Genomic DNA, 19,217 nt, shown 5'->3' with positions numbered 1-19,217 from the left:
AAATGAAAGCCCTATAAAACCATGCTCTGAAATGGAAGCATTACAAAAAACAAAATAAAATTAGGGACAAAAATCCCCCGTTAATAAAAAAGTGAGCAAATGGGTTTAATTGCCCAAAGGGAAATGCCCTGTGAACATATGCTACACATTTCATTGAACCTGCCTTCTAAATAGTGATGGACAAAGGTACCTATGGGAAACTGTCACATGATAGAAGACCAACAGCCCAATCAGATGCTTGTTTGATGGACTTTTTTGGACTGAAAGCCTGCCTTATTTTGTAACAGGTTTGCAGTCCAAAGAAACATTGATAAAGGAACAGTTTTGTGGTGTTGCAAGACCTAGGATATATGAATATACATTGTGTAAATATATATATGTATGTATATATATATATATATATATATTGTATACACACGTACATGTGTGTGAGAGAAGAAATCTGGAGTGATGACAACGCTCATTTCCTATTCCAGTCCTGTTGTATTAGTATGATGTCAGCGTCTCACTCCCTCCCCCTCCCTCCCAGTACAGTGCCTGGTGAGTGTACAGTCTGAGCATTGAATGAAGCGGCTGCTTTATGATCGCCATAAGCTGGAGAAGAGCAGAATGAGAGCTTTAATAATCTGTTCTGCTCGGCAGCCTCTACCCCCGCCGCTCTTTGGGACGGGCTGTCAGTGGGGATTTATAAGGCGCTTATGATTTTAAGATCTTTGGCAGCTGTTAACACTGGGAATCTGATCCCTCTGCAGGTACCTGTCTAAATGGGAGGTTTAAAAAGTGGTTATCTCAGGCTAAACTCCAACTGGTAAAAAAAAGGCCTTCACACGGGGCCGGCTGTGCAATTTACCAAAGAGGTCACAGCGTTTTGTGAACCGCAGCTTACGCTGTCCCACATGCTATTATCATTCACAGTACAGGAGATGTAAACATTATTGGTGACTTATATAAAGCAAGCTCTACAAACAGGATTTAAACGTATGGACTATGGTATAACATTTAAGCTGTACAATATAACATTCACAATGATAAAAAGGTACCACAAGGAAGACTGAGGGTCCTGTCCATGCCATCCTACATTCTAGGTAAATAGTAAGGGAATGATTGTCCTGTATATATGATGAACATGTGTGTCTTGTCAGCTCGTAGGAAGGAGGAACCAGTGCTGAATCCATAACCTGTATATAAGGTGACAGTGTGTGTCTTGTTGGATAGTGGAGGAGGAAGCAGTGCCAGATCAGTAATTTGTATATAAGGTGACAGTGTGTGTCTTGTTGGATAGTGGAGGAAGAAGCAGTGCCAGATCAGTAATTTGTATATAAGGTGACAGTGTGTGTCTTGTTGGATAGTGGGCGAGGAAGCAGTGCTGGATCAGTAATTTGTTTATAAGGTGACAGTGTGTGTCTTGTTGGATAGTGGGGGAGGAAGCAGTGCCAGATCAGTAATTTGTATATAAGGTGACGGTGTGTGTCTTGTTGGATAGTGGAGGAGGAAGCAGTGCGGGATCAGTAATCTGTAAATAAGGTGACAGTGTGTGTCTTGTTGGATAGTGGAGGAGGAAGCAGTGCCGAATCAGTAATTTGTATATAAGGTGACAGTGTGTGTCTTGATGGATAGTGGAGGAGGAAGCAGTGCCAGATCAGTAATTTGTATAGAAGGTGACAGTGTGTGTCTTGATGGATAGTGGGGGAGGAAGCTGTGCCGGATCAGTAATTTGTATAGAAGGTGACAGTGTGTGTCTTGATGGATAGCGGAGGAGGAAGCAGTGCCGGATTAGTAATTTGTATATAAGGTGACAGTGTGTGTCTTGTTGGATAGTGGAGGAGGAAGCAGTGCTGGATTAGTAATTTGTATATAAGGTGACAGTGTGTGTCTTGTTGGATAGTGGAGGAGGAAGCTGTGCCGGATCAGTAATTTGTATAGAAGGTGACAGTGTGTGTCTTGTTGGATAGTGGGCGAGGAAGCAGTGCTGGATTAGTAATTTGTATATAAGGTGACAGTGTGTGTCTTGTTGGATAGTGGGCGAGGAAGCAGTGCTGGATTAGTAATTTGTATATAAGGTGACAATGTGTGTCTTATTGGATAGTGGAGGAGGAAGCTGTGCCGGATCAGTAATTTGTATATAAGGGGACAGTGTGTGTCTTGTTGGATAGTGGGCGGATCAGTCATTTATATGTGATTTGACAGTGTGTATCCTATCAGATACTGGAGGAGGAAGCAGTGCTGGATCAGTCATCTGTACTGTATATGATTTGACAGTGTGTATCCTATCAAATACTGGAAGAGGAAGCAGTGACCCGTTCAGTAAACTATATATAACACCGTGTGTTTTTCAGATAGTGGAGGAGGAAGTAATACTGAATCACTAATCTGTCTAAAATATGACAGTATGGGGGGTTATTTACTAACACTGGAATGTGCAAGATCTGGTGCTACTCTACATAGAAACCAATCAGCTTTCAGGTTTTATTGTCAAAGCTTTATTGAAAAAACTGAAAGGAGTTGTAAAGCCAGAAGGTTTTTTTTATCTTAATACATTTTACTCTCCCTCCTGATTGACACAGCAGTGGTGCCATTGGCTCCCACTGCTGTCAATCAAAGACAGTTTGCCAATCAGGAGAGAGATAGGCGGAGTCAACTAAAAAAAAAAAAAAGGTCAGAAGCAGACCTCAGAACTAATGTGAGCAGAATCAGGGTATATTATGTTGGCATTGAAGATTTTCAGAGTATGCTGGTCTGTGCATTAATAATATACAGCATCTGTGGGAGCATTTAAGTCTCCTTTAATGAATAAAGACCAATCTGTAATGTGTTACGTGGTTGGCGTTTGTTGAGCTGCTTTTCCGCATTGTTCCCGAGCGACATTTTGGCACCCTATACTCCAGGCAGGCTCTGTAATTATCTTGCCTGTTTCTATAGTGTATTTATGATCACAAAACAATGGAAATTACCAGTGAACAAGAGCCCAGCGTGCCAAGGCACGGGGCCTGAATCTGCAGCCGTGGATGTACGTGTCACTGTCCTATTGATGTTGTAATTTGGGGTTCTGCGAGGCAGCTTTTAATCATTGCTAACCAACGCACCCCATACTGTGTGCACTGAATGAGCAGTGTTGTTCGGAAAGATTTGCAGCCGCTTCAGAAATTGGGATAATTGGAGCACTGTACCATGATTAACTGAAGGTGTTTAATTAACATTTTCCTCTTTAATTGTACATGAAAAAAGTGCCAACATATACCACGTTATCTGTACGCTTCAACAATGTGCAACTTTTATGCTAATCAGATTTTCTGTCATATTCTGAAGGATGACATTCATTTAGATGATCACATTGTACAAGTGTTATAGGAGTTCTCATGTGGACAACCAAGTATGACGTACCATAGAACTGGACTGTGGGAGGTTGGCAGAGCCAGCAATCTGCCAATAGCTAACACACCTGAATCCAGAACAACACAAGCTAATGAATCAACCCAAATTCAAGCCCCATATGGGTGACCCTGACAGTACCACCCAGCTTAACCACTTAAGCCCCGGAAGATTTTACCCCCTTCCTGACCAGGGCCTATTTTGCGATTCGGCACTGCATGACTTTAACGGACAATTGCGCGGTAGTGCGACGCTGTACCTAAACAAATTTGACGTCCTTTTTTTCCCACAAACAGAGCTTTCTTTTGGTGGTATTTGATCACCTGTGCGATTTTTTGATCATGCGCTATAAACAAAAAAAGAGCGTGAATTTTGCAAAAATAACAATATTTTTCACATTTTTTATATAAAATTCCCCAAAAAAAAATGTAAAAATCAAAAATTTTTAACATTTTCGGCCAATTTGTTTTATGCTACATATGTTTGGTAAAAAAATTGCAAAAAGCGTATTTTGATTGGTTTGCGCAAAAGTTATCGCGTTTACTAACAAAGGGAAAGATTTTTGTCATTTTTGTCATTTTTGTTGTTTTTTTTTTTAACGCGTAATGGCGGCGATCTGCAATTTGTTTTGCGGTACTGCGACATTGCGGCGGACAGATCGGACCCTTGACTGACATTTTTGACACTTTTGGGGTTACCAGTGACATTAGTACAGTAATCAGTGCTATACATATGCACTGTTACTGTAAAATGACACTGGCAGTGAAGGGGTTAACTTTTTTTTGAGAGGGAGGGGTTATGTGTGTCCCTGGGGGCGTGATTCTAACTGTGATTGGCTGTGGCTTGAGGTGTAGGAACAGTGATCAACGGTCCTACATAGTAGAACCGTATGATCACTATTCTTACACAGGGGAGAATGACAGGCGGCTTGTTTACATTTGCCGCCTGCCTTTCTCCTGCTCTAATGGACGATCGCGAGTGACCGACGCACATCGGGTCCGCCGGTCACACGGGCGGGGGGGTTCGTGACCGCGCGGGAGCGCTTCCGGCAGCGCGCGCTCGCTCCCTAGACCCTCACAGGCTAGCGCCGTAGCCCTACGTCGCTTTGCCTGTGAGGGGCTGACCGCTGCAGTAAATAGTCGTGCGGCGGTCGGCAAGCGGTTAACAAAAGTGGATTTCAAAATCGACTCAGCCAAGGGAAAAATATCCACCAAACAGCAACTACATCCTATAAGATACAGTCACTGTTAGTGTTCAGGTATTTATTAAGACAACCATAGGTGCACAAGCCTTGAAATCTTCACATGTATGGCTTAACATTCTTCTCCTAAATCTTCTCCTAAATCTATCCATCTATCCTATGAGACACCCCTATCTATCTATCTATCTATCTATCTGACTGTCCATCCATTCATTATCTATCTCATTATGTTATTATCGGTCAATCTTTACATCTAATATGTATCCATCCATCCACCCAACTTCTCTATCTATCTATCTATCTATCTATCTATCTATCTATCTATCTATCTATCTATCTATCTATCTATCTATCTATCTATCTATCTATCTATCTATCTATCTATCTATCTATCTATCTATCTATCTATCTATCTATCTATCTATCTATCTATCTATCTATCTATCTATCTATCTATCTATCTATCTATCTATCTATCTATCTATCTTATTGTTGCTGAATCTGCAGTTTTAGTAAGCAAAACAAAGATTGGTTGCACATTGTTGTAAATTGGCTGTTTACTATTTTTAGCTTATAGAAGTATTTAAGCGAAGAAGCAAATTCTCATTAAGCCTTCATAATATGGGCCTTTTGACCACGTGTCATTTTTTTTTTTTTAATCTAATCACTAGAAATTCCCATTGTGAAAGTCTGTAAACCCCAAGTGGGCTGATCACAGAATTCAGCTGGCTGTATAGTGGAATATCGAACCTCCACATCGCACAGAATTAACACTGATACTGAAAGTATCAAGGCCACCAATGGCTAGAAGGTACATAGGGGTTTATTTACTAAAGGCAAATCCACTGTGCACTACGACTGCACTTGGAAGTTCAGTCACTGTATATCTAAGGAGGACATGCAAGAAAAATAAACAAATGCATTTTTGCTTGCACATGATTGGATGATAGAAATTAGCAGAGATTCTGCTCATTTCAGAGATTCCCCTCAAATTTACAGTGATTGTTCTTCCAAGTGCACTTGTGGTGCACAGTGGATTTGCCTTTAGTAAATAAACCCCATAGCATTTGCAAATATAAAATACTGACACTATGGGGAAAAAATGTAATGAGATCACTTAATAGGAGTGAACAAGCATGTTACACGTACAAATGGCAAATATAGCTTTTTGCAAAATGCAATGTATTTTGCAGATACTTCATGTTATAAGTACAAGATTCTCATGGATTCTCATCAGACTCTTCCTTCTGTAAGACAAAAGAAGTAGTAGCACTGACCTGTCTGTTCAAGTGGGCATGCCCTTATTTTTTCATATTATGTTCAGCAAGATAATGGCACCATTGGATGTGACACCTGAATCCCTTTGGAGGTTTCCACCTTATTTATCCCAAAACTGGTTAAAGTTTAAATCAGTATTGTGAATCAGAGGTGACAATATAATCATTGTAGCCTGTGATCAGTGTTACGGGTGACCCACTGATACCAATAAGGCAGAGTAGACCCTTTTGGTGACGTTTTACATTAATAGCCCTGCCCGGTATAAGGTACAGGTCACATCTAACTGGAGACTGTAGTAAAGGGTCTTCACATTGTACGTTGTGTGTACCTTGTGCCATTCTTTCTTTCTTTTTTTTTTTTTTTTTGCTCGAAAATACCACTCCTGTTACACCTTTCATAATATAAAGTGTTACAATAAAACAAATGAAGAGACAGCAGGAATGGTGGGGGACCCTTCATAATGGGCACAGTGGGTGTACAGACCTGGAAATTCAGTGCAGCGGTGATGGAACCACTCACAACGAGAATTGCAGGTATTCAGATATGGGAACTCAGTGTCGGGGTGATGGAACCCCTCATAATGAGAATTGCAGGTGTACAGATCTGGGAAGTCAGCGCAGAGATGATGAGAATCCTTCCTAATTGACACAGCAGGTGTGGAGAGCCCAGAATTTAGAGCAGAGATCTCCCCAATAGAACCTCTGAAGTATAAAAGAACCAATCAGGAGCTCACAGATAGGGATTAACAAAATTGACAGGTTTTTTTTGATGTAGTTAAAAATTGTATATTTTAGTTAACAAAATTAGGAATGGGAAATTAAGGTGTTTTAAAGGGTTTAACTTTAAAACTTGAAACAGGCCTTAAATAGCTCCTGAGTAATACAGAAGCTCCTTTCACCTATCATCTACCTTTTTTATGCCAAACAATGGGCTTGTATAGAACAGCAGTTAAAAAAAAAAAAAAAAAAAAAGTAAAATAAGAAATGTTAAAGCAATAGTAAACAATCACATTTAAATATGAAAAATAAATAAATAAATGCAAATACAAAGATCACTCCATCTAAATAAACTAAATAAAACTAAATATATTGCTTGGTTCACAAAAATCTATATTCTTAGCTCTGCCTCCAATGCTTGAAGTGGAAACACCGGTCTCACACCGTGTTTACAATGGAGTCCATAAGTGATCCCCAAAAAAATCTGCAATACAACCAATCTTTGAATAGCAAGAGGTAATGAAACTAGCGATAGCTAAGACTTTGCTAGCCAAAATGGATTAGTGGTTTGTTGTTATACTGGATTGCTTGCCACTTCATTGAATTTAAATAATAAAGAATTTGTGAATCACATTCACACTTCAGTATAAACATTTATACCTAAATACACCCCCTAGATGAAAACCTTTAAATGAAAAAACAAATAGTGTAAAACATTTTATTTTCAAAACTTGTATAACAGTTCATTAAACTAGATTGAGATTTTCTACTTTGTCAAAATAGGTAATTTTGCAGTGGAATTAGTTAGTAAATTCACTACTTATATTTCCACTCACAGGTCACCTACAGTTCGACGTTGTGCACTGTTTTCAGCTCCACATGTTACAGCAGGGCTGCTGATAGAATCGGGTACAGGCAGTACTCCTGTATCGGGCCTGGGCCCCATTTGGTCAGCAGGGATGCCAAGCTTAGCAAGGGCTGCCTGTAGGCGGGCCCCAGTACAGTGCCATGTTAACAGAGTACAAGAGAACAGCATCGGTCAAAAGCCTATAAAGCATACCTGCGCCTCCCTCCGTGACTGATTGGGAGAGGTGGGAGGAAAGGAGAGAGCTATGTGTTGTAAAGTGTCACATCACCGGTACATTATAGGCCAAGATTTTCCAGGAACTTCAGAAGGCGGCACACTCTTCAGTATTTGTAGGATGCTGGAAAGAGAAGTTACCTTTTTTTAATCTCAGGGGCGGGGGGATGTAGGTCTGGGTGCATGGAGGCAGCTGCAGTAGTTCTGCAGCCTCTGTGCTTGCAGCAACCCTCCTCAGTGTATGGGGAGACACCAGGCATAGGGAAGGGGTGAGGGCAGTTAACATTTTTGGGAAGGCACTGGAGGGGTTCCTGTCAGGTAGGCTGTACTGGGGTCCCATGATTTTTAATAGTGGCCAGGGCCACTGACATCAATGTCTTTAACCAGCACCAGTTCACCTGATTCCACAGTTGGCGTCTAGTCTTTGTACAGAGGATCCCAGACGATCTGCAGTCATAAGAATCCATCCAACCCCCCCATTATATATCTGGACGTATGCACAGCAGTGTACACAGGCAATATATCTGTCCTACTGAATCTAGAACTTTTCATCTATGACAATGTATCACTTTGTGGCACAGATTCATCCTCAGACTAAGATTTATATTAACAGAGTGTAAATGAAATTTCCTGATTAATGAGTGTGTTTTCACTATATTCCTAACAATCTAAATTTAATTACTGTTTTCATTTTGTCGCCTTTCTTGCAGAGCAAGCTTTTCTTCTACTCATTAAATGTGCGCTGTTTATATAATGACTAAGCTTTTAGTATAGAAGTATTCATTACCGCACTTTATAGTAGATAAACATTCTGTCGGGCAAATTTGAACTTTAAGGCTGAACTCCAGACACAAAAACTTTCATTGAATTACATTTCACAATAGCCATAAAGGATATAAAGCCACCCTGTGTGCACCAAATGCCTCTGCACACCTATTACCTTGTAAAAGCAGCAGTGGCTCCTTTAATGTTCTGTACATAGCATATATAAAGAAGAGGACTGTGGGAGGTGCCCAGCAGCACACCCACTAGGGGGCGGAGACAAGACCAGTCATCCTGCACAAGGAGAGAGAGCAGCAGTGAACTGTCTTTATTACAGGAAGTTCATGCACAGAGGATCACACTGGATTACTGCACAGATCTAGAAGAAATACACAAAGCACACCAAATTGAAGCAGTGTTCCAGCCTCCCCCTCCAAAGATTAAAAGTCAGCAGCTATACATACTGTAGCTGCTGACTATTAATATTAGGACACTTACCTGTCCTGGAGTCCAGCGATGTTTCCATCGACTGTTGGGTGCTGCCGCCGCCATTGCCGGTAAGGGAATCCGGCAGTGAAGCCTTGCGGCTTCACGGGCGGGTCCCTACTGCACATGCGTGAACCACGCTGCGCATTCGGATTGGCTCGGCGGCAGGGGAAGGAGGAAGGGGCCAAACTTCTGAGGGACGGTGTCTCCCGGAAGTGGGAAAGGGTACCTGTCAAAAACTTGTACCCGTTCCTCCCTCCCCCCCTGAAAGATGCCAAATGTGGCACCGGAGGGGGGGGGGAGGAAGCAAATGAGCGGAAGTTCCACTTTTAGGTGGAACTCCGCTTTAAATAAGTATGCACATGCCTTATTTTGAAGGGGCATGTCTATAATGGACCTGAACCTTCTCTTTTTTTTTTTCAATACACAGTGGTTCACACTGTGCAGTGTGGTGCGCTAAAACGTACATCCGTTGAGGTGAACTGGCATTGTACTGATATTCAAAATAATTGAACGCAGATTTGGGTAATTATGAAATGTGTAATCCTGAACAGGATTTATCTGTGCCCTTTCTGTAAACTCTTGGGCCTGAAAAATCACACAATACTGAGGTCCATCTCCTGCATCCCATAATGCAGTGAAGGGGCATCCCACTTGGTCAATTGAGTACTCCTATTGCATTGTAGAAGTGAAAGGCTTCCAAGCTGAGCTGGAGGAGTGTGTATGTACCAAGATTGTTCTTTTTTTTTTACCTCTTACAACACTATGAGGATGTTGGCCAACAAAAAGCGACTCTGAGCTATTGAGATCTCTATTTTGTGGATTACATACAGTTGAAGGTTTCTTATTTGCATAATAATTAGCAACTATCAACTTTACACAATGTTGTTTTACATACTGTATAGGAGAGACCTTGTTAGTTACAGCTTATAATAATCCACGAGAGGCTTAGCTGGCTGCGGTTTACATAAATTTACCCGTATATGATCTGACTACATATGGAAGCAAGCTAAATGCCAGGTTGGTTTTCTCATTACAGTTCAATGTTACTTTTAGGAGAGGCAGAGACAACCCAGATATTTATTAAGATATTATTCCCCCAGATATAGAAATGGAGGATTTACCTATACAAAGTTCCTAACCTCACCCATATCTAGCCTTTGGACGTCAGTAAATTTAATTTACACTGTATGCAACAGATGAAGATCTGCCTCTTGTCTTTTCTGAATTTAGAATGATCTTACCATTTGCCATTGCTGTAACTTTGCATGTTGCTATCATATTTTGCATTATTCCAGATTTTTGACATTTTCTATAAATGCTTATTTCTGATTGTGTGAATACATCCTTCTTAGAAAGAATACAATTGAGAATATGGGTGTACCACCATTTAATGGGCGTTTATGGGGACAAAGTATATGTGGACATTTTCTTTACCTTTGCTGCCATTGTGCTAAGTGCTGGGTGTCCAGTGTGCCCCTGTGATTTTAGGGAGGGATGGGCTGCTTCTAGGCTCACCTGCACTCTATCTGTCCATTAGAACACATGTGCTTCCACTGTGGAGGTTCTTATAAGTCTACAAGAATTGGACTGCAGAAATATTGGAGTGCCTTGGAGCGGCTCTGCAGCTGCACATGTATTTGCAAATGTGTGCTAACTAAACCCCTCTTTATAACGCAAACTGTTAGACAGGTAATTCGGGTGGTGAGTTGAGCTGGAAATTTTCTTCATTTTGCATGCCTTGCCCTTCCATGTGCTCCTAGCTGTGAAGGCCAGTTATAGGTGGGTGGCAAGAGCCATTTGTTTGTTATTGATATATATATATATATATATATATATATATATATATATATATATACACACCCTGCTCAAAGAAATTAAAGGAAAATTAAAGGAATACTTTAATACAAAGCATCAAGTCAATTAAACTCCTGGGATATTGATCTGGTCAGTTAAATAGCAGAGGGGGTTGTTAATCAGTTTCAGCTGCATTGGTGTTAATATATTTGACAACAGGTTCACTAGATGGGCAACAATGAGACAACCTCCAAAACAGGAACGGTTTTACAGGTGGAGGCCACTGACATTTTTTTTTTCTACTCATCTTTCTGACTGTTTTTCACTAGTTTTGCATTTGGCTAGGGTCAGTGTCATTACTGGTAGTATGAGGCGTTACCTGGACCCTATAGAGGTTGCACAGGCAGTCCAACTCCTCCAGGATGGCACATCAATACGTGCCATTGCCAGAAGGTTTGCTGTGTCTCCTAGCACAGTCTCAAGAGCATGGAGGAGATTCCAGGAGACAGGGAGTTACTCTAGGAGAGCTGGACAAGGCCGTAGAAAGTCCTTAACCCATCAGCAGGACCGGTATCTTCTCCTTTGTGCAAGGAGGAACAGGATGAGCACTGCCAGAGCCCTCATGAGGGTGGCCTGAGGGTCCAACATCCTCTAGTTGGCCCTGTGCTCACTGCCCGGCATCGTGGAGCTTGATTGCCATTTGCCATTGAACACCAGAATTGGCAGATCTGCCACTGGTACCCTGTGCTTTTCATAGATAAAAGCAGGTTCACCCTGAGCACATGTGACATATGTGAAAGGGTCTGCAGAAGCCGTGGAGAATGTTATGCTGCCTGTTACAGCGTTCAGCATGACGGGTTTGGTGGTGGGTCAGTGATGGTCTGGGGAGGCATATCCAAGGAGGGATGCACACACCTCTACAGGCTAGATAATGGCACCCTGACTGCCATTAGTAATAGGTGTCAGATCCTACGCTGGTGCAGTGTGTCATGGGTTCCACCTGGTACATGACAATAACCGGCCACATGTGGTGAGAGTATGCAGCTAGTTCCTGGAGAATGACGGAATTGATAACATTGAATGGCCCCCTTGCTCGCCTGACCTAAATCCAATAGAACCCCTCTGGGACATTATGTTTCGCTCCATCTGACGCCACCAGGTTGCACCTCAGTTTTTGTTCAGGAGCTCAGTGATGCACTGGTCCAGATCTGGGAGGACATACCCAAGGACACATCCATTGTCTCATTAGGAGCATGCCCCAATGTTGTCAGGCATGCATACAAGCACGCAGGGGCTTTGACAGTACTGAGAGGTGGGTAGGGGGTGGAATCAAGGGACAGTTCTTGGAGGTAGATAGGGGGCAGAGACAAGGGGTCACTCAAAAGGTGGGAAGTTCCTGCACCTATTTCCTGCAGAAAAAAAGCCCTGTATAGAGTAATACAAAAAAGCGCAACTTACAACAATACCAACAGGCATTACAAAAGGCCAATTTCTCAACAAAGATTTAGGCATTTTAGAGCACTATATAAAAAAAAAAGACTTGTGGCTCATAGGAGGGGGTGATTAAGGAATACAGATCTGCTTTAAAAATTTTTAAAAATCTTTTAAAAACCATATTTCCACCAACACAGCTTCACAGCACATAGGGTGCCTGTGTACTGCCTGTCATCGCTGACAGTGTGCATACAGAGTCAGAAATCTCCGAGGAGAGAAGACTATTGATTTATCCTTCCCGGGCCGTACAAGAGTCATTAGAGGGACCACCTGCGGCCCCTCAGCCCAGCGGGTGTGCCTTGCTGTTTATATACTGCCCAGCTAGTGTCTTCATAGACTCTATTTTTGCATGGCTTGCAGTGAATCACAGCTGGATCATAAATGCAGTTTATTCCAGGAGGAGAAGCCGGCGGAAGATCCTCTTATAAGATTCTGCACTGACAGCTGCTGGAACAGATTTTCAGCCAGAGGTGTAACTATAAGATTGAGCTTCACAGCAACATCGCCATAGGCCCCTGCAGGCCAATAAAAAGATTCATCTTAAGGGCAATCCTAAAACTAAGATCCATTACAAAATGCCAAGACCGCAGCATAGGAGATGTGTTCCTGTGACATGAACACCTTTAGTAGAGCTTATGCATTGGACTAATGTCACAAAACAAAGTAACAAATATTCAAAAACACAACATTACCACAGTGGCCTTCTCCTTGGCTTGTGTGGCTGTGGGACGCTTTGGCCGCCATCTCCATCAGAGGCTATTGAGGGTCCACTACATGTTTTTTTGTGGACATCAGAGTCTTGCCCATGCACCAGAACATGGGGGCAATAGCAGCGGCATTGTGAGCCCAGAGTTATGATGCCATTACTGCTTCTGATTCTAAGGCCCCATGCACACGAGACCTTTTTTAACGCCGCTGTAAGCAGCGTCAGGCGTTTTCTTTTTGCAGCCTAAAAACGCCCCTCCATGTTATTCTATGGCCTCATGCACACTCAGACGTTTTTGAGCTGTAAGTGGCTTAGACGTTTTTAGGCTGCAACAAGAACCCACCACCTGCGCGTTCTGAGGACCAGCGTTACAGCGTTAAAAACGCCTGACGCTGCTAAAAGCTGAATAACTTTGCTATAACGTTGCTTAACGTGCGTTAAGCCACGTTATACGTTTTTTTTTCTTCCATTCAAAATCAATGGTTCCCTATGGGATCCTATTGATTTGAATGGAGGTCGCACCGCAACACCGCAAGTCGGATCCGACTTGCGGGGTGACTTGCGCTGTGGGAATCTTGAGGGGGAACGACACGCCAAAATGGGAAAAAAACGGCGTGGGGTCCCCCCCAGGGTTCCAAACCAGGCCCTTCGGGTCTGTTATGGAATTTGAGGGTAGCCCCATGCCGAAAAAACGGCATGGGGTCCCCCCCAAAATCCATACCAGACCCTTAACCGAGCATGCAGCCCGTCATCTGTGACATGAGGGGGCGGGGTCTCCAGATGACGTCATCGGGGCCACGCCCCTAATGGCTATATAATAAGCTGAAGAGACCGGAGATAGGCATAATCAGCGGAGACGTCGTCGGAGGAGGATCGGAGGAAGAAGACAGCCGACAGCAAAAGAGCAGAAGACCGGAGAGGAGAAGAAAAGAAGAGAGGACAGCAGAAGAGGGCACAGCAGAAGACCCCGGAGACAAGAACACAAGAAGAGGGGGACAGCAAAAGAGCAGAAGACCCGGAGAGGAGAAGACAAGAAGGGCGGACAGCAAAAGAGCAGAAGACCCCGGAGAAGACCCCGGAGAGGAGAAGACAAGAAGAGTCGGATGAAGATTTTTAATAAACTTTCCAAAACGTCTCTTGTCGTTATTTCCATACACTGCCTTTTATGGGGTGAATGGGTAGGGGTACAGTGTACCCCATACCCATTCACATAGGGAGGGGGTCCAGGATCTGGGGTGCCCCCTTGTTAAAGGGGGCTTCCAGATTCCGATGAGCCCCCTGCCCGCAGACCCCCACAACCACCGGCCAGGGTTGTGGGGATGAGGCCCTTGTCCTCATCAACATGGGGGCAAGGTGCTTTGAGGTGGGGGGTGCAGAGCTCCCCCTGCCCCAAAGCACCAACACCCCCCCATGTTGAGGGCATGTGGCCTGGTGTGGTCCAGGGGGGGTGGGGCCGCTCGCTCGTCCCCTCCCCTTTCCTGGCCTGCCGGGCTGCATGCTCGGATAAGGGTTTGGTATGGATTTTGGGGGGGACCCCATGCCGTTTTTTCGGCATGGGGCTACCCTCAAATTCCATAACAGACCCGAAGGGCCTGGTTTGGAACCCTGGGGGGGACCCCCACGTCGTTTTTTTCCCATTTTGGCGTGGAGTTCCCCCTCAAGATTCTCACAGCGCAAGTCGCCCCGCAAGTCGGATCCGACTTGCGGTGTTGCGGTGCGACCTCCATTCAAATCAATAGGCTCCCATAGGGAACCATTGATTTTGAATGGAAGAAAAAAAAACGCTGCTAAAAGCAACGTGGCAAAACGTGCAATAACGCCAATGGAAAAAGCTACTGAAAGCACGTTTTTACAGCTGCTTTTTCCGGCGTCAGAACTAACTTTGACGTACGTTTTTTCTAACGCCCCGTGTGCATGGGGCCTCAGGCCTCATGCACACGGGGCATTTGAAAAAAACGAACTGCAAAGCCAGTTCGGAAGCATTTTGTATTGGCGTTAATGCATGTTTTAGGCACGTTTATCAGCCTTTCTATGGCCTATTCTATTTTCCAACCTCGAATCCAACTACTACAGCTTAAAAATGTCTGACGCTGTATGCAGCCTTTAGCATCGTCAAGCGTTTTTACAGCTTAACGCTGCTGCTCCAGAACGCACTGGCCCTGGGTTCTTTTTAAAAAAAAAAATGTCTGACGCTCCTTAAAGCAGCAGTAAAAATGCCCTGTGTGCATGAGGCCTAATGGAGAAAAGGTGGGCTTTCATGTTTCTTCCTTTTGAAATAAATATATAGCCGGGCAGAGGGATCCTTCTCTGTATATTGGCCCCTTGACAGAACTGAGAGGAAAGAATATATTAGTTGCCATTGATGACCTCTGCTCCCTAAACATGCTAGCTGACTGGCTGCCGTGCTGATCCTCTGGTTTCAGTGCCGCATGCTTCCGACATCATTAAAACAAAAATATTAATCTGCACGCTTGTCCTGGTTCGGTGACTCTGAAGACATTGAAGCCAGGGGTTAGACATGACAACCAAGGTATTAGAGGTTTCAGAAGGAGATCATGGCACCTACTTATTTATTTCATAACAGATTTCCTTTTTAAACACTGTAATCAGTACTTTGTCCTCTGATAAACATAGATTCCACATAAGCCCTTGTAAACGTATGAAACTATTTTTTGATCACTTATAAGCAAAGCAATATCTGAATGGCGCCCATGCTGAGCGGCCAACCTCCTGTGTGCCCAATGTAGCCGGCCAGCCACTCAGCACGGACCCAGAAACAAATAGAGGTCACTGGAGTAGTTTTCTGATTTCCAGCTTCCAGGGGCATCAGCTTAGGTGTGGTAAATGCATATTTACACTGGTACACCAAGCTGGAACAATATAGCTATATATAACATATCCATACTTGAAATTCCCTATTAAAGAGTAACTTTACAGCATAAGAATGCACCCCCCCCCAAGGTATTTTGAGAGCTGGCAGTAAAAGGCAGTACATCTGTGCACACGCGGTAGGTTTCCATGCAGGCACACAAGTGCCGCCACCTTCTGGTGGATAGACATTATAGCGCCCCATGCCCTTTGTGTGGAAATCTTGTGCACAGATACATCGCAAAGTTTCAGCTTACTAACACATTGGGGTTGATTTACTAAAACCGGAGAGTGCAAAATCTGGTGAAGCTGTACATGGTAGCCAATCAGCTTCTAATTTCAGCTTGCTCAATTAAGCTTTGACCAAAAAAATAAAAAAAATGGAAGCTGATTGGTTCCTATACAGAGCTGCACTGGATATTGCACTCTCAGTTTAGTAAATCAACCTCATTGCCTGCTGGGATAGCTGAGACAGGAGGCAATCCCAGGAGTTAGGGGATCCCAGCCTAGGCTTGAAACCAGGAAATGCTGCCTTGCAACACAAAACTAACACCAGGGTGAAAGTTATAATACAACTTTTTAGCATTTGTGTAATGGGGGGGGGGGGAGGGGGGATTAAAACCTTTCTTTAATGTTAAGTTGGTAATGCATTATACGATTTTCTTATTCCATGTCCTTTAGATTTACCTTTTAACTATGTAGTGCAAGAGCCTACCTGACTGCATACAAATTGGAAGTGTTTAGGTTTGACCTCATATTATATAGTTTTGGTAAATCTAAAGGAAAATTTGTACAAAAAAATGGTATAATGTATGGCCAGCCTTAGCCTCTGAACACCAAATGAAAATGAAAATCAGGCTGTAAGCTTGCCTTATAAACTAGTATGTGGGAAGGGCAGTTTCTTATGTGAGATTTACTAAGAGGAGCACTCAGAGTGTATCACCAATGCGATAATGTTCATTAGCACTCCTAGGAGCAGGCAGGGAGTGGGGCAGGGATACAGATACTGACAACATTTAGGGTAAGTAGAAGTTTGGTCACCTTTTTTGGGAACAAAACGTCTTTTAAAACCAAAATTTTGATTGGTCAGTTTTTCTGGACTCTTCTCTCTATCATGTGTGTAGCCCGGCTGTGTTAATGTAAGTGTGTGATGTCTAATTGTCTGGCCCTTCCACTGATACAAAGTGTCAGGAGCGTTATGTTCGTTAGTGTCGAGCTTGGAGTGTTATTTGCAGGTCAGACTCTGCGGTTTTCTTCTCCCGGTGAGCAGAGAAATGTCAGTGAGCAGAAAAGATAAGGCGGCCTGACAGATAGAAACATCCTGTTGTGTTGTTTGTCTGTGAAGTTGTCAGTCTGGGTCCAGGGGTCACAATCTTCCATTTTTTTTCTCTGTTTTTTATCAGCTAAACCATATGCCTGAGAGAACAATGGCGGCCCAGCGGGCTGCAAGTATTTTCATGCGGTCATTGAAAAGCAGCATAAACTCCTACACATCTTCTTCCTAAACCTTCCTGAACCCGACCACTTCAAAGAGAAACCGCAATGCTGCCAGCTCCCTCGTCCATTATGCCGCTAACTCTTCTTTTATTGGCAACCCAGCAAATAATGCAAGAGCAGCGACTTCCAATGTAAACAATCGCTTTTATTGTGTCAGTTTGTGTGTGCATGGATATGATCTGAGCGCCACTGCACAATGCAAAGCCTTATCATCAGATGGATTTAAAATGGAACCCTGCCAATCGAACCTGGAAGCTTGGGAAAGTGGATAAATAGAGCCAGAACCCTGAGGTTACTTAATATGTTTTTTTTATATTAATGCTATCATCCTGTAGTATGGCAGTGGGGTAGATATAGAAAATCTAAACAATGAGCTGGCAGCCTCTGCACACCGAAAGCTGTCTACGTTCACTTTGGGTTGTGGTAGGAAAAGGTAAAACTGGAAGTGAAGTGCCACACCATAATATTCAAGTTTATTCCAATAAATCCAACACGTTTCAGGGCTGCAACACTGCCCTTCACCAGGGTATAAGAAAATGGAACAATGAAACCATGTACAGTGGTGATCGAAAGTTTGGGCACCCCAGGTTAAAATTTGTATTAATGTGCATAAAGAAGCCAAGGAAAGATGGAAAAATCTCCAAAAGGCATCAAATTACAGATTAGACATTCTTATATGTCAACAAAAATTAGATTTTATTTCCATCATTTACACTTTCAAAATAACAGAAAACAAAAAAATGGCATCTGCAAAAGTTTGGGCACCCTGCAGAGTTAATATCTTGTACTTTGGCAAGTATCACAGCTTGTAAATGCTTTTTGTAGCCAGCCAAGAGTCTTTCAATTCTTGTTTGAGGTATCTTTGCCCATTCTTCCTTACAAAAGTCTTTCAGTTCTTTGAGAGTTCTGGGCTGTCTGTCACGCACTGCTCTTTTAAGGTCTATCCATAGATTTTCAATTATGTTGAGGTCAGGAGATTGTGAAGGCCATGGCAAAAGCTTCAGTTTACGCCTCTTGATGTAATCCCCCGTGGATTTTGAGGTGTGTTTAGGAACATTATCCATTTGTAGAAGCCATCCTCTCTTTAACTTCAGCTTTTTCATAGATGGCATCAAGTTACCATCCAAAATTTGCTGAGATTTTATTGAATCCATTTTTCCTTCTACTCGTGAGATGTTCCCTGTGCCACTGGCTGCAATACAACCCCAAAGCATGATTGCCGCAGTGTGGCACTTCAGTTATAAATTCACTTTATTGGGTCTGGAAGGAACCCATGATATCACCATGGTGCATTCACCAGAGGAATGTTTTAGGATGTTTAAAGTAGGCACATCTAGACACATTTGGCTGTTGGGATATGCTGACTGTGCACCAACACGTTTATACTGATTACAATATGAAGAGGACAAAGGCCTTAATACTCTGCACCACAAATACTATATATTGCACTCCCCTGCTAGTGACAGCTGGATAGTGGGCAGTGCAAAAAATAGCCTCCATCTGAGAATTCTCACACAGGTATTATTTCACACCTTGAGGAAACATTGAATCCACCTCTTCTCTATGCCGGCTTCACACCTCCAATGGGGACACTTGTTCTGGTAACCCTAGTGACAAGCAGGGATTTCCTCACTTTGGAGAGATTTTTTTCTCACTTCCCGTTTTGGCTATGAGACAGGAAGTAAAGGGAAATCTCCACAATAGAAAACGGATCGGAGAAGACAATTACAGGGGCTATAACCCTCCCTTGCTCTTTCCAAGATCAATTTTCTAGTTTAACAATAGGCCTTAACACACTGCAACAGATCAAAAATGTATGGAGGGGCCAGGAAAGACATCCTAGGTGGCTGTAATTCGAATACCTATCCTGGAAGAGAATCTCTTTTTCTTTCTTCTCTCTCTCTCTCATTCTCTCCATCTATCTATCTCTCTTTGCTCTTTTTCTTTCCCATCATTTGCTTT

At 43.0% G+C, this 19,217-nt stretch overlaps 1 protein-coding gene across 4 annotated transcripts in view; it reads right to left on the bottom strand.

Moving 5' to 3' along the window:
* Positions 1 to 19,217, bottom strand: part of KIRREL3 (kirre like nephrin family adhesion molecule 3) — a 1,274,477-nt gene that overhangs the window by 1,142,841 nt on the left and 112,419 nt on the right. The gene's annotated exons all lie outside the window — the stretch shown is intronic.

The sequence above is a fragment of the Pelophylax lessonae genome (genome assembly GCF_965119305.1).
Source record: "Pelophylax lessonae genome assembly, chromosome: 12".
NCBI lineage: Eukaryota > Metazoa > Chordata > Amphibia > Anura > Ranidae > Pelophylax > Pelophylax lessonae.
The sequence above is the reverse complement of the archived record's forward strand: the minus strand, read 5'-3'. Positions and strand labels throughout refer to the sequence as shown.